Source organism: Suncus etruscus, chromosome 3 (assembly GCF_024139225.1).
Source record: "Suncus etruscus isolate mSunEtr1 chromosome 3, mSunEtr1.pri.cur, whole genome shotgun sequence".
NCBI lineage: Eukaryota > Metazoa > Chordata > Mammalia > Eulipotyphla > Soricidae > Suncus > Suncus etruscus.
This window is the reverse complement of record NC_064850.1, coordinates 75,062,087-75,077,471: the sequence shown is the minus strand read 5'-3', so window position 1 is coordinate 75,077,471 and position 15,385 is coordinate 75,062,087. Positions and strand designations below refer to the sequence as shown.

Here is a 15,385-nt window from a genome sequence, read left to right as displayed (position 1 = left end):
CCCTCACCCCATTTTTTGTTTGTTTTTAGTAAAAACCAGATTTTACTTGGTGGTACTAAGGAAGAGAAGGGAGAAGATAAGAATAAATGAGTAACAATTAACTTTTTCTCTTTACCACTGACTTCTTCAAAGAGAAACCCAGTACGCAAACCACCATCAAATCATGAATGCACACATCTGAAGAGGGGATATGTGGGCACATGTGCTTGGCCAGTAGCCAGGCAGCACAAGTACACACCTCTTTTGTTCCAAGTTGACCTTTTTTTTTTTTTTAAATATGGAACGCTTCACTAATTTGCGTGTCATCCTTGTGCAGGGGCCATGCTAATCTTCTCTGTATCATTCCAATTTTAGTATATGTGCTGCCGAAGCGAGCACCCAAGTTGACCTTTAAATGGTTTTCCCATCCTTTTTGTTGTAGTAGGGCTTTCTACCCAGGTAAGAGTCTTGTTGTTAGGGTGATTACCTGGAATTAGAGGATGGTCTTCTTTGACATTCATTTCCTGACGTGGTTCCTGCTGGATATTCTCTCTGCAAGGTTCCAGTCTTTTATAGGTATACAGTGGTATAAGGTGTCATTCTTATTAATGTTGAACTAACTCCTTCAATTCCTATCTCTTGATTTTACTATATCTCAAAAATTCATTGCACTGGGAGACCCTTTCTGTCTTTCTGCCTGCCAGTTTCATATCCCTTCTTGAGATTTCACCACCTTTAAGGGGAAATGGGTGGAGGTCAGTCTTCTTCAATGCTTCTTTTACCTGACTAAAGGACTTCAGAACCAGCCTATATAAGGAGTGAATCCTTGCACTACTTTAGTTTTTAATGGGGCCCAGAAAATGATTCATTGGATTTCAGGGTTGTGAGCTGAAAGTCTGTTTAAGGTTTAATGAGGGAAGGGGGGAATAGGCAGTTCCCACCCCCACATGGAGAAGGGCTGGTTAGATCTGAAAACTTCAGATTTTGATATATTCCATACATAAGTGAGGAGGACTGACTGAAAGAAAATAATATGGTGTCAACACTGCAGTGATAAGGACTGCCACGAAAACTGACCTGATCTGCATGTAGGAAATTTGAGAACTTTCTAAACTGACTAAGGACATGTCAGATCATATGTCTTCTTAGACCCTTTCTTGCCAGCTGTAAACTAATATAACCCTACTGTAGTCTGCTGGTGGGTACAATTCTAGCAACTCTGCAGAGTCTGTCATATCTCACCCACAAACTATCCCCAGTCAAGATGCCAATTGGACAAATAGTCCTCTGACTCTTCTTATCTTCCCATCTTTCAGTTTGAAAAGAGAGAAGAATGTAATTATAGCTGGAGGAATATAAAGACTTTTCTTGGATTTTTTGGGAGAGCAGAATGTTTTTCTGGGATGGTAACAAAAATCAAGAAAACAAAAAACATTACCACCACCACCAGCAACAACAATAACAACAAAAAAGCAGCATGCTCTTACATACAAGGAAATACTAGTACATTCATTTACACTGGATTTGATAAAATAAATGCTTGAAGAAATAATTAATTTCTTTGAAAGATCTATGAGTTCCTGGAGAGCTGGTGAACTTGTTCCTTGAAATGGGGAAATCCACAAATTCAAGTCTGCAAGCCTGATGCTAGATAAGCCCACATACCCAGAAACATTTTAATATTTTTCTTTTGTATATTGGCAGGCCCACAGTGCAGTGCATAAATTGCTACTTAAGGATATAATCTCAGATTTGGCATATCCAGGTCACTCCAGAGTGACAATGTGACTTTGTCTAAAATCACCCAGGATTTTACCTTTGATCTAAAGATTATCAACTACATGAGCTTGATATTTCCACAATCATCATTAAAAGTAGAAGAATTCAATCATCTCCAGGATATTAGGGAATTTATATCAAGATACCTGAGTCTCATGGCTTTCCCTCTTACCTGTAATTTCTCAGATACAGAATAATCCCAAGAGCAAAAGTTCAACTTAGTTCCTTTAACTGCTTTATGGCAGGTCCTTTTTAATTACAGATTTCTTATAGAATGGAAAAATCTTAGAATTAACCAATATGTCTTCAATCTAGAACAAGTATAGTAGGCAATTCAAGAATATGGGTAGGAGCCAGAGGGGTAGGGCAGCAGTAGCGCTCTTTCCTTTCAGTCTGTTGATGCAGGACCGACCTCAGTTTTATCCACCGAGTCCCATCTGGTCCCTCAAGCCAGGAGTGATTTCTGAGCACATAGCCAGGAGTAACCTCTGAGTGTCTTCGGGTCTGGTCCAAAAACAAAAACAAAAAATACCAAAAAACTAAACAAAACAAAACAAAAAGAATATGGGGGTGCTGTTTTGCCTTTTGTTTTGTTTTGCTTTGTTTTTGTTTGTTTGAGTTTCCTTTAAAAATCATAGACTGGTGGACTAGCTTAACTGATTTCTTTGCATGTGGATACAAATTTTTGATCCCCAGCACCACATGGTCCCCTTTAAGCACCTCTAATAGTAACTCCCAAGCCCATTGTAAAAAAGTAGCTCTCAAGAATCACTGAAGCATGCCTCTCCCAGTAAAAAACAAAACAAAACAAAACAAAAACAAAAACAAAAAATATATATAGTCAATAAGGACTAATAATAAGCTAATTCAAAAAGCTGGAATACATGCTTTGCATGCAGGAGACCCATGTTTAATTCCCATAATTACATGACCCGCAACACTTCTGTGAGAAATCCTGAGTATCACTGTGTGCCCCTTAAATTTTAAAATTGCAAGAATTATCAGCTTTGGTAGTCTAATTCCCAATATATTAAAAATAAATTAGTGTTCCAAAATCTACTACAGTGAGTTATTTGTTTCATTAATTTCATCTTTTTATTTTATTTTTTTCACATCTTTCTTGTAAAGCATTATTATTTCTTTTGTAGTGTAGAAGGAACACTGCCATCAGTATTCAAAACTTACTCCTTACTTTCTCAAAGGTTACTCTGAATAGTACTCCAGGAACTTTATTAGTACAGGTAAACCAAGTAGACAACATGAAGGCAAGTATTTAACCTCTATACTATCTCTCTAGCCTCCCTGTTATTACCTCTTTAACTACCTCCATTATTTTTAAAGTTATCCAGAAAGTAGCATCATAATAAAAGTCCACATTATGGCTTAATTTATACATCATCTTCTTGTAATATGAACATTTCAACTAATTTTCAGTCATAAATAATTGAGCTTTTTTTTTAAAAATATCAGGACAGATAGTACAATAAATAATAATATAATAATAAATAATTGATCATTTTTTAAAGCAGGACAGATAGCACAACAGTTTGAACATAGGCTTTTAATGTGAGAAGCCTGGGTTCTGTCCCTAGGCATCAGTGGGAGCACAGAGCCAAGAGTAGAGAACCCAGTACTGCCAAATGTAATTCCAAACAAAAACAAAACTATGATAAAATGGGAATAATAAATATGTCCTTATTCTGTTTTAGAAGTAATGGCTTGTTAGTGAAAGCACCAATTATAAGATGCTAAAAGGACCGAGTATTATAGAAGATATGTGTATTCAGTGTTCACCTATGACAAAGAATGCCAAGTAATTAGCAAGACACCTATTCCTATACTGGTTTCACCCACTTCATGGCTAATTTAGCATCTTGCTTATAGAAGAAGAGAGGTGAATGATATTTTCATTATAGGTATCAAATAGGATTCTATGAGATTCATTATGTTTAATGCCTACTCTGAACAGTTGCCAGGCATCGCTGTATTCCATACCAATCATGGATTAGAGGAGAGCAACTTAAATGAGAACTTTAATTAGACTGAAATCTAAAGCAGCTGCAAAAATTGCACTTTTTGAATGGGAGAGCTATTTTTTAGAAGTCTTCATAGTCTATATTTTTGCCTTTTAGAATAAAATTGTGGCCTGCTAAATATTTGCTAGTGTTCTAAAAATCAAAATGTACTTTTTTCTTGGTAGTTTAAAATTTAAGCCCTTTCTTTATAGGAAAGTTTGAATGATCATAATAGTGATCATCATGGAAAATTTTCATTAAGTATTCAGAGTCCACTAGACAGTTTACAAATAAAGCCCTACATTTATGGAGCTCACATCTAACATTCTTAAAATGTATATTTCATAGAAAATGTTCTAAACTAGGCCGAGGGAAAGAGATCAACATTAATCCTTATTAAATTTACATTAATTGGGAGTCAGAGAGATAGCTTAGTGGTAGGGCTTTTGCCTTGCACTAGGCTGACCTGGGAAAGACCCCTGTCTTTCCCATATGGTCACCCAAACCTGCCAGGAGTAATAGCTGAGCCAAGAGCACCACTGGGTGTGGCTCACCCCCCATATTACATTAATTAAAGTTAGATTATTAAATCCTTATTAAATTTAATCCTAAATTAAATTTAAATTGTTAATTTTTAAAGAAAATCAAAAACATGTGTAGTAATTTTGCATACTTATCATAGAGTTTTTAATCTAAATCTAAAAATTGATTCTATCATTTGATTCATATCAATTCATGTCAATCAAAATAGAATACTACATAGATATAAGTAATAACACTATCATGCAATTTGCTGCAACATGAATGAAACTGGAAATGTTAAATAAAGTCAGAATAAGAAGGATAAATAAGAATATCACTTATATGTGATATTTAGAATAATTGCATAAAGAATTGCAATGCTTTAAATGGAAGTTGTCTCAAACACCCTTGGCTCCAGAGTATAGTGAGAAGGAGAGTAATCAAATGGAAGAGGAGATGCAAAAATATGAGAGAATGGGTCAGGGGCCAAGTGGTCTCAGGTGCATTGTTAGTATTAACAAAAGACAGAACTAAATATCTAAGACAAAGGCAACGACAATGGAATCAAGAAACCCAAACTTTAACTTAATCTAAACTTAAAATGGACCTATTATGCTGGCAGGCTGGGGCCAGGGTGTGGTGGTATGGGATGCATTTAGGAGAACATTTTTTGAAGGGAGGTTGACACTGGTGGTAGTACTAGCCTTGATTCATGGTATGTCTAAAACACATGAAGAAATTTGTAGATCATAATGGTTTTAATAAAATGAAATAAGAATTTTAAAAAGAAAAAAGAATGTTTGATCTTCCCCATTAATGTACCTCATTTTCTCATCAATAAAATAAATAACATACTTGAAAAATATAAATATTAAGTTATTGTCTACTCTTTTATAGATGTACATCTTAGTCTTCAGTAGTTAAAGGACCAGCCCAAGGCCACTGCGAAAGTTTTCTTTCTAATATATCATTTATTTTCATGCAGTTGAATAAGTTTGGCCACAGGCAATGTTGGAAAATTGGTGATGATTGTTATACTCAGTTTTCTGTTCATGACTTTGCTTCATGTGCTTCACCTTCTTAAAATTCTCATGTGTCTTGCCTTCCATTATTTTCCTCTTACACACTTATTTCTCACCACTTTTACTCTTTAGCTGACCACTCACTGTTGGTGTTTCAAGTTCTGAAATTTGCTCTTCTCTAAATTTCTGAACTTGATATTCCTGGATGTTATATGCCATATCTGCCTGCTACCACACATATAATGATCACATCCAAATTTCATTTAGTTTGTTCAAACTTCTCTTCTTAATAGCTCTGTCTTGTTGAACTACAATCTCTATAAATTACATATATTGCCAAAAAAAAATTCACTTAGTCCTTGTATATATGGCCCCCTAATGCTTGACATTACCCCCATTTAATTATTGTCATTCTGTTACTAGTTGCTTATTTCTTATTTATTCCTTGCATATTTCTAACCTATTATTATTGGAATTTGATTTCTACTCTTTCCCTGAGAAACCTGCTGCTAATCACATCTAAAACAATTTAATAGCTTATGTACTCCTATGTTCATCAGAGCACTAAATATATAATAGTGAGAATCTGGAAACAAGCCAATGGTTAAGGACAAATGAGTGGTATGTTTACAAAATAGAATACTATGTCAGGAAAAGTGAAATAATTAAATTTATTTATACATGGATATAGCTGGAGGCAATTATGCTCAGTGAAATGAATCAGTGGGAAAGATATAGACATAGATTAAACTCACTCTTTTATGATATATAAAAAATTAAAGATAGTATGGTAATACTATCCAGAGAAAATGAGGTGAGGGCTAGGAGGACCAATAGATGGTAGTAACCATGCCACAAGTACTGGAACAGTTCAGTTATGGTAGAACAGGGACCATTATGTCAATGATAGTTGGAACTTTAGACAATAAATGGGTGTTAAACAGAGCTAAAGTCATATGCACAGTAGAACTTTATTAACAATAGTGCAATCTATGGTGTCTAAAGGGAAAAGGGCTGAGAGAGAGGAATTTAATGCCTGCTCCAGAGGTAGGCAGGAAATAAGGGTGGGAGGGAAACTGGGGACATTGGTGACAGAAAATGTGATGTATATTTTAGACTGAAATAAAATTATGAACACGTTTGTAATAAGAGGTTTTAAATTAAAGGAAAAATTATCTTATTTATTTTCCCTTTTTGCAAGCTTTCAATTCTGTATAATATCACAGTTCATGCAAACAGGAAACATTTTTATGAATTTGGATTTTATATCAACCTTCTCATCAAGAAAGAAGAATCTGGCAAGAGCAGCCAATACAGCTATGTACTGGCTATATACATCTATGTATGTTCAAACACAATTGCTGTTTCAACCTATGGTCTCATCAATGTCAGAACTAACTCAGACATGTTCTCTAGTTAAATTGATTATGTTTTGTTTTGTATCATTTATGTGTTTGGATTTGGGACACATCCAGTGGCATTCAGGGGTTACTCCTGGCTCTGCGCTCAGAAATCACTCCAGGCTAATCCTGAAAGTCCTCCTGGTAGGAAAGTTGTACTGGTGAAGGGGGTTGTTCCTTTTATGACTGAAATCAAACTGCAATCATGCTTGTACTTATGGTGCTTAAATAAAGATATTATTTAAGAAAAGAAATCACTCCTGGCTCTGGGAATCATATGGGATGCTGGGGATCAAACCTGGGTCAGCTGTTTGTAAGGCAAACATCCTACCATTGTGCTGCCACTATGACCCCTGATTATGGTATTTTTTAAAAAAAGACTTTATTTTGAATTTGTTTAAAATTTTTGTCATCTAGGCTTTCATACAATTGCAAAGAACAGTAAATGGGAATAGACTCAGAGTAATTAGTGGCAGGACAGGAAAACCTCTATTTGAAATAATAGATCAAATATTTTGACATTTTATGTCAGTAAAAATGCCAATAGCACTCCTCAAATGGGCCTAAATGTTGGGTATTTAAAGTAGAATTTATTAACCCTTAAAGTACCCTTTCTCCTTCAACTTCTGTCACTTAGTGGGTAGGCAAGTGCCAAAGATGGGGGGTTATCTCTCTCCACATTAGTGATTTAACTGAGAGAATGGAAGCCCACAGATTCTGAGTTATATCAGAAAAAGTCTATTTGTAAATCAAATCGCATAAAAAACATATAAGAATATAGTCTAAATGCTATCTCTAGCATTGTAGGTACAGTATCAGTAGTGAAGAGATTCTTCTTTTTGTTTAAGCTTATTCTGGCAAAAGCCTTGGGTTACTTCAGTATTAAAGGTACAGATATTGGAGAAAAACAAACAGCACTAATATCAAATGCATTCAAATACACAGACGAGTTGGAGAGATAGGACAGAGGGTAGTGTGTTTGGCTTGCATGCAGCCAATCTGGTTTCAATCCCCAGCAACCCATATGGTTTCCTGAACACTGCCAGAGTAATTCCTGAGAGCAAAGCCAGGAGTATACCCTGAACACTGCCAGGTGTGACACAAAAAACAAACAACAACAAAAACAGAAATGCAGAGAACATTTCAAAGTAACTTTGTCTTGGACTAGTTCCTTGTTTTGTTTTAGAAATAAATCAATTTTTTTTTCTTAAATATACCCAGCAAGCTTGACTTTAAAAATAAAGTAGTACTTTTTAAAGATATAGCCTACTTAAATTATCTATGTATTCTTTTTTGTTGGGAAGGCGTGGTTGGTCATACCTGGCAGTGCTATGAATTTTCTTCTGTTCTGCTCTCAAGACTAACCCTAATTGTACTCAGGGGTCAATATGCAGTTTTAGGGAACGAATCAGGGCTGGCTTGCATTCAAAGCAAGTTTTTTAACCCCAGTATTGTGTCTTTGAACCATATATGTATTCTTTACTTTTAATCACTAGAGATAAGGGAGTAAAAGCAATAAAAAGACATAGAACAGATTTAGTAGTTTTATAAATGTATATAATAGATTTTTTTCAGCTCCTAGATGAGTAACCTATTTGTAAAAATTTATCCTCAATTTCAGGTTTCATTCTTAAAGTACCACTTTTTCATTAAATATTTCACTGCAGTAGAAATTTAAATGATATACTATAAATTTTTCTTTTATAATTAATTTATTATTTAATTAATTAATTAATTAATTTAAATTAATTAAATTGATTATAGACAATACCTGTGTAGTAAGTATATAAGGGATTGCCCTGATAAAAGGTTGAAGTCTAACTACTAGCAAATAAAATGCAGTACCTTTTTAATTAATTTTCTAACATATATGCAGCAGCATGAAGTTTATTACTCATAAAAATTGCATTTATCTGAATTTACTCTTTTATTTCTTTCATTTCTTCTCTCCCATACCTTCCTTAATCCATATTTTCTTCCTTCAGTCCATTCTTTTAAATAAATCTAATTGACCTCATTTATGTTAAGATAAGCCTATGCTTTAATGGAGAACCTGGATAGTTTCTATTAAAAATAGTCATAATTTAACTAAAATACAGCCAATTATTATAAGAAAATTATGATAAAGACAGTAAAGTGAATAGAAGATGGAAGCATAGGAGAGAACTGAACTTTTCAACTAAGGGAAACATGTTTTCAAATTTCATTCACAATCTGCAAACGGAAATGTCATTGCCATACTAGGAGGGTTAATCACTTTCTAATTTAAACTGGCAAATTTTATAATGACACTGTGAAATTAGCAGCATTTTATTGTGTTAATTATCTGTAGGACACTACATCATTACTTCTAATAAATGTAAATGAGACTGTGTCCCCAGGACAATATACAGACAAGGTGAATTTTTATTGGCTATTTACAGGATTCAATATTGTCTTTCTCCTCTTATACAATCTTTCTGTGTTGGCTTTCTATGCTAATTTTATTTCACTTTGTTTAATATATGTTAAAGGTCATCAAAGTTCTCCTTAGCTTACTTGAACTCATTTTCACTCAAAGTAATGGCAATTATTAAAATCATATCAAGTGTCAACTCAATCAACCATGACTAAAAACCATGGTTCTAGTAAAAGAGTAATAAAAATTCTACTTTTATTTTTTAAGGATATTTTAACATATTTTGTCCAATCACTGACTTTATTTAACTATGAATATGCAGACTAAATTTTGCAATAGAATGATCTAACAATACTTTTTTCTCTCTTTTTTTTATGTTTTTATGGTGGTTTTGGTGGTGGGTTTTATTTGGTGGTGGTGGTGGTGGTGGTGGTGGTGGTGGTGGTGGTGGTTTAACAACATTTTTTTTTATGTTGGTGATTTGAGGTATCTTTTTCCAAATCATTTTCCAAATCTTTTTTCCAAATCATTCAACAAACATGGAAGTTAATAAGTATACATAGAAATTAACAATAAAGTTGATAAATATTTCTAAAAATATTTGCCTACTCCAAATCATCTCTTAAAACTGTATAAAGTGTATGGGCCAGAGAGATAGCACGAAGGTAAGGCATTTGCCTTGCATGCAGAAGGACATTGTTTTGAATCCCCGCATCCCATATGGTTCCACGAGCCAGCCAGGAGTGATTTCTGATTGTAGAGACAGGAGTAATCCCTGAATGCTGCTGGTGTGACCCAAAAACAAAACAAAACAAAACAAAACAACAACTGTATAAAGTGTAAAGATAAGTAAGAGGTTTTTGGTAAACAAATAACATGAAAAAGTGAACAACAAATATTAAATAAAATGGGGCCGGGCGGTGGCGCTGGAGGTAAGGTGCCTGCCTTACCTGCGCTAGCCTAGGAGACGGACCGCGGTTCGATCCCCCGGCGTCCCATATGGTCCCCCAAGCCAGGAGCAACTTCTGAGCGCATAGCCAGGAGTAACCCCTGAGCGTTACCGGGTGTGGCCCAAAAACCAAAAAAAAAAAAAAAAAAAAAAAATTAAATAAAATAATGAAAAATATAAAATATTTAAACCCTGTGTATATAAGTGCATGTATCAGAGATAAGTGTATATTAAGAATTAAAGACATGGGACTGGAGTGGTGACTCTAGCATAAGGCATCTGCCTTGCTTGCACAAGCCTAGGACTGACCACAGTTCTCCCCCTGGCATCCCATATGGTCCCCCAAGCCAGGAGCAATTTCCAAGTGCATAGCCAGGAGTAACCCCTGAGCATCATCGGGTGTGGCCCAAAAGCCTAAAATACAAAACGAATTAAAGACAAGTAGCATTGGGTATTGGATAATTATTATGAATATTAAAATAGATAATGTCATTTAAGGATCTTGATCAGAACATTCTATGTTGATAACCTGAGCTACAGAAAAGACAGAGTGTTAATTAGTGATAATCATTTTATTAGCACTAGCTACCAATTGTAACACCCACCATGTGCCAACACATTCTATACATTAACACTCATTATTATAATAGCCTTGAAATGTAAATGTGATTACTATTTTATAAGTGAAGAAATTTGAGATAATAAATGTTAACAATGTATTCAAGGTCATGCACACAATAAACAAAAGCCAAAAATATAACATATTTCTATTTAGTGTAAAGTTCCACAATTTTTAGTTTTGTACCTAAAGCTAAATTTATCATATGGAATTTCATAATGGGTGAACAATAAGTGTAATATTCCAATAAGTCAGAAGCAAACTTATGTAGCATTCAAAGCTTTGCTTGCCAACATTCATAATTATATCATTTTAGATAATATAAGGAACTGGATTAATAATACTGTATATAGGAAGGGCACTTGCCTTGCACCAGCAGATTCAGATTTGATCAGTTGTGAGCAATATGGTGCCTCAAGTTTGTAGGAGTGATACCTGAGTTTATCAACCATGAATAAAGCACTGAGTATGGTGTGGCCCCTAAACACACACAGGCACACAGGTCCTCTCTTTTTCTTCTTTCCATGCCTGTCTCTGCCCTCTCTCTATTTCTCTTGTGCTCTCTCTCTTTCTCTTTCTCAATTAATCTTACTTCTATTTCTCAAGTCTTTCATTCCTCATCCTTATTAGTCTGGGAAATATTACATGCCTATAGGGTTAATGTAAGTATTAATTTACAAGTATTAGTACTTAAAATCTAATGCATTTTTAGGAGTGCAAGAATCATTCATCCAGCAATACTAAGGAACCACTGCTGATATTTTTCGGGGTGCACTGGTTTTATTTGAGAAATAATTGGGGCTCTCTCATGTAAAATATATTTTCCAGCAATTTGGACAATCTTATTGGCCCTGATCTAATATATATAAATTTTCTGTCTTTTAAATGATTTATTTAGTTAGGTACTCAACTTTCCATGTTTCCCCTTTATTTTGTATGTAGCATACAGATAAAAATTAAATGATAAATCTGAACCAATATTCTAAAACTGGTTTATCTTTCCAAAATTTAATAGAGGAGAAATTTAAATATAAGGAATACATTGAAACTAAATGTATTTATTCAACCAGGCTGAAATAAGTTACCAGTCTATAATATTCCTACCATTCTAGATAACTATATATGCAGAATAAAATAGAAGATGGACACTGCCAAAAAGAATGTTACTGTTTTGTGAGATAAGACAAGGATGCCAATACCACCAAAAATAAAAGAAAATGGTTTAAAATGTATGAAACAAAAATATGAATATTCTGGAAAGACAAATTGGATGACAGTGGATGGGAAAATCTTAGTAAATTTGGAGACATCTATGAAAATCAGATTGATCTCTGCTTGCACTTGTTTGGAAAGTGCAGTTTCCTTCTTGAAGATGTCTTTAGTCTCAATGTCATGGAGTGTTTTACTGACATGTTGTTCTATATACCCATGGTATCAGGTCTGATATCAAGTCTTTAATCCATTTGGATTTTACCTTCGTATTTGATGTTAAATGGGGGGGGGGGGGAGGTCTATGTTCGCTTTTTTTGCAAGTGGCTAACCAGTTCTACCAGCACCATTTGTTGAAGAAGTTTTCCCTGCTCCACTTAGGATTTCTTGTTCCTTTGTCAAAAATTAGGTAAATGTATGTCTGGGGGACAATGTCTGAGAACTCAAGCCTATTCCACTGATCTGATGGTCTGTCTTTATTCCAATACCATATTGTTTTGAAAACTATTGCTTTGTAGTACAGTTTAAAGTTGGGGAAAGTAATGCATCCCATTTTCCTTTTCCCTGGGAGTGCTTTAGCTATTTGAAGCTTCTGCACCTCAAAAGAAACTGCCCAGGATACAAGAGTCACTCACCGAGTGGGAGAAACTGTTCATCCAACACCCACCAGATAAGGGGCTAATATCCAAAATACACAGGGCACTGATAGAACTTTACAAGAAAAAAAAAACCCATCTAATCACATTAAAAACTGGGGAGAAGAAATGAATAGACACTTCAATAAAAAAAAAGAAATACAAATGGCTAAAAGGCACATGAAAAAATGCTCCTCCTCACTAATCATCAGGGAGATGCAAATCTAAACAACTATGAGGTACCACCTCACACCACAGAGACTGGCACACATCACAAAGAATGAGAACAATCAGTGCTGGTGGGGATGTGGAGAGAAAGGAACTCTTATCCACTGCTGGTGGGAATAACGTCTAGTCCACCTCTATGGAAAGCGATATGAAGATTCCTCCAAAAACTGGAAATTGAGCTCCCATTTGACCCAGCTATTCAACTCCTAGGGATATACCCTAAGAACACAAGAGCACAATACAAAACCCCCTTCCTCCCACCTATATTTATTGCAGCACTATTCACAATAGCCAGGCTCTGGAAACAACCAAGATGCCCTTCAACAGACGAATGGCTAAAGAAACTATGGTACATATACACAATGGAATATTATGCAGCCGCCAGGAGAGATGAAGTCATGAAATTTTTTTATACATGGATGTACATGGAATCTATCATGCTGAGTGAAATAAGTCAGAGGGAGAGAGAGAGACACAGAATAGTCTCACTCATCTATGGGTTTTAAGAAAAATAAGTCATTTTTGCAACAATCTTCAAAGACAATGAGAGGAGGACTGGAACTTCCAGCTCACTCCATGAAGCTCACCACAAAGAGTGGTGAGTGCAGTTATAGAAATAACTACACAGAAAACTACCATAATCATGTGAATGAATGAGGGAACTGGAAAGCCTATCTGGAGTACAGGTGGGGGTGGGGTGGGATGGAGGGAGATTTGGGACATTGGTGGTGGGAATGTTGAACTGGTGAAGGGGGTGTTCTTTACATGACTGAAACCTAATCACAATCATATATGTAATCAAGATGTTTAAATAAAGAAAAAACTTTAAAAAAATAAAAATAAAAAATCTGAAGTATCTTTTTTTTAAATATAATTTTTAGTTTGAACATAGTGGCTTACATATTGTTGACAATAATATTTTAGGTACATATTTACATAAAATAAGGGGGATTCCCATCACCTATTTGTCCTCCCTATACCTCCATTTTCATCCTACCTCCCAAATCCTCCTCCCTCACCCCCAGAGCTGCTAGAAAATGTGGTCCCCCTCTGTACCTAGTTTACTACTTAGTAGTCTTGCACCTGTTTGATCTTGGTGCCTCCCTTATTTCCCCCTGTAACTGGGAGGCAGGACTAGATAGTTCAAGTTATATGGTTTTGTTTGAAGAAGAGAAAAGTAATAAACTGGGGTAAAAGTCTAATACGCCAAAAATGGGCGAGATCCTTTTAGAGGCTCTCATCATCGGTTTGAGAGACGAATGAGAAAAATAAGGTGTAACACCCCAACAGTACAAAAAGAAGTATCAAATATCCAGTGAGCACTCCAACAATAACAACGATAAGCACCACAAAAATAGCCATGGTCTTGAGATAAAAAACATGGCAGGGTATATAAAGAAAGAAAAGAAAAGAAAGAAAAAACAAATATAAATGGGAACAACAACTTTAATAACCACACCAAAACAAGGAAATCGACTAGAAGTAGATAGGTAAATAAAAATTAAAAATAATAATAAATGAGTATTTAAAAAATAATATATATAAAAAATAAAAAATGTTTTGTGCTTTTTGCCTTTTTTCCCTCCTGCAATGGCACAGTAAATATTGGGTCATTCGAAAAGGAATTCACTTGGCCAAAGAGATATGGGGTTTCTCCACCCTTGGGGTATATTGTCATGGGATTAACTATAGACTTCGTCCAGGTTCATTTACTCTCCCCTTGGTGCTTTTGTGGTGTTTGGAAGGCTTCTGCTCCTTCCTGGGTGATAAAATCAGGCCTCTGTATCTAGAGATCTCAGTATCTGCACAGGTCCAGGAGTGGGATTATGATGAAGTCTTTCTTTGTGGTTCTAGAAGTTCGTTCCCTCAGTGTCATTTTAATCCATCTTCTGTGGTTAGTGGTCTTCGTCTTTGCACTGATCCTAGGATGGAACCTAGGATAGCATCTTTCATTGTGTTTTCAGAAGCCCCATTCCGTTGCAATTGTCTCAGCCAGACCTTTGGAACTGGGGATGATGGTTGTTGTGCAGGTCGTAATTCAAACCCTAGACTGGGGCTTTTTTATTGGTCCCAAGATATATGCAGTTCAGTCATGCTTCTAGTAGCCAGTCCTCTGTAAATCTCGATCTTGGCTTTTGGACCGACCAAAGGGTGACAAGTCTTCTGATTTTGTCTTATTGTTAGCTGGTGAGGTAGGATAACCTGCTCTTAGGTCAAGTTGTTCCCATTTTCCTCGTTGTCAGGATATCATATTAGAGCTGGCACTTGTTGGTGGCCCAACAGTATTAAGGATGTCCTGATTGGGATTTGTTTCCCGTAGCTGTTGTGAAGGACTTTGTCGTTTCTATGTCTGGGATCCAGGGTTCAAGACTGGATGGATGGTGTCTAATCACCTGGGGTCTAAGTTGAGTACACATGACATATTTTCAAGGTGCGAGATATCCCTGTATTGTAAACAAGTATGAGTTCTTATCCCTAGTAGATAAGAGCTCATTTTTATATATAGGATTTCCTTTTTTATTAGTGTGCCTTTGCAGGGAGGAAAGGTGCTACATTATATTGTCGGTGCATTTGGGGGTGGACAGAGAAGAAAACAGAAACAGGATACACACCCAAAAAAGATAAAAGTA

The 15,385-nt window shown here is 35.5% G+C and overlaps 1 non-coding gene across 1 annotated transcript; it reads right to left on the bottom strand.

Moving 5' to 3' along the window:
- Positions 1-271: 271 nt before the first annotated feature.
- Positions 272-378, bottom strand: LOC126005582 (U6 spliceosomal RNA). The gene has a single exon (XR_007494630.1). It is a non-coding gene; the product is annotated as a U6 spliceosomal RNA (small nuclear RNA).
- Between the last annotated feature and the right edge of the window lie 15,007 nt (positions 379-15,385).